At 39.6% G+C, this 1321-nt stretch overlaps 1 long non-coding RNA gene across 1 annotated transcript; it reads right to left on the reverse strand.

Moving 5' to 3' along the window:
* Nucleotides 1-200: 200 nt before the first annotated feature.
* On the reverse strand, nucleotides 201-1274 carry LOC127114487 (uncharacterized). The gene is made up of 3 exons (XR_007800354.1): nucleotides 1241-1274; nucleotides 912-1137; nucleotides 201-819 (listed from the first exon to the last, which is right to left on the reverse strand). It is a non-coding gene; the product is annotated as an uncharacterized LOC127114487 (long non-coding RNA).
* Between the last annotated feature and the right edge of the window lie 47 nt (nucleotides 1275-1321).

Here is a 1321-nt window from a genome sequence, read left to right on the forward strand (position 1 = left end):
AATTTGGAAATTTTTGATAAACTGTTGACTTTTGTCAACCGTTGACTTTTGGTCAAACAGTGGACCAAAGTCAACCATGTGGCTAAAAAAAACCATTCCTATTCTTTTCCTAATCACTTAAAACCGTACATTTTCATTATGTTGAACATTGATCAATAAATCATTAATCCACTGATCTAGCTTACACTTCCATACACAAGTTAATATAAACCATGTTCATTTCAAAAGCCAAAATTACATTCCAGGAACCTTTGTGAACCAATACACAGATCTCGTTCATACTATATCTACAAAGCCAGCTCAGGCGTGTTTACCCACAATGAACATCATGTTTACTGCTAAAATTCAAGCATATAGGAATGCACAAATTTGAAGAATAATACATACACGTCCATACGTTTATGTGTTACAAATAAGAGTTACAACTGTTTGCAAATTGCCAAAGGGAAAATCCTAGCCTATGATCCAAATACATAACTTCATGTCAAGCCGGAAACAGCGGGTATATTGACCGCAACAAACTCCTTGTGCTATTTTCTCCCAAAGGTTACGAGCCGCACGCATACTGCCACTTGCACAATTAAAAAAACAGCAGCACGCACAGCAGGCAACGGAAAACTTCATAACACGAATAGGGTGTGCATCGACTTCTTTCGCATTTGTCAAAGCGGCATTTTTGGTGATAAATTGATCTAAACCAGCCAAAGCAACTCTTACCACAAGGGACATCTTCAATAGTCTCCAGCCTGCATCATCATCCAAGCCAAGTGCATTATACTTGCAGCATGCCATGGCATTCCACAATGTAAATCCCGTGTCCTGCAAGACGGTGATCATCAGACTGCAGCATGAGCAGCATATTCAACCAGAAATTAATTCACATGTTGACACACAATGACCAAGTACCTTACCTAAGCATCATGATAACACATACAAACCACACCTAAGGTCAATCACGAAGTCCATCTCAGCAAAAATCTGTTTCATCTACTACACCATCATTTCCTTGTCATTTCCTTTGACTGGAGGGTACGGTTATTTCCTAAAGGCGGAAATTTTGGTTGAAAAGAGGCCTCAAGTAGTATTGTGCCAGCACGAGTCACACAAGTCAGTACAAATCTTAAGCAACCTAAAAACCTGCATTCTCACAACAGAAACATAATCAGCAGGCATATCGTGGCATCTAACCGATGCATCATCATCCTTAATGTCATATCTGTTGCGGGAAATAAAGCAAAACCTGAAGTGAAGTCCACAAGCCAACAGCATGCCCCCGGTTTTGTTTCGAGGAATTAGACCCTGTAGAAAGTCAAATACTAAA

This window comes from Lathyrus oleraceus, unplaced genomic scaffold (assembly GCF_024323335.1).
Source record: "Lathyrus oleraceus cultivar Zhongwan6 unplaced genomic scaffold, CAAS_Psat_ZW6_1.0 chrUn0496, whole genome shotgun sequence".
NCBI lineage: Eukaryota > Viridiplantae > Streptophyta > Magnoliopsida > Fabales > Fabaceae > Lathyrus > Lathyrus oleraceus.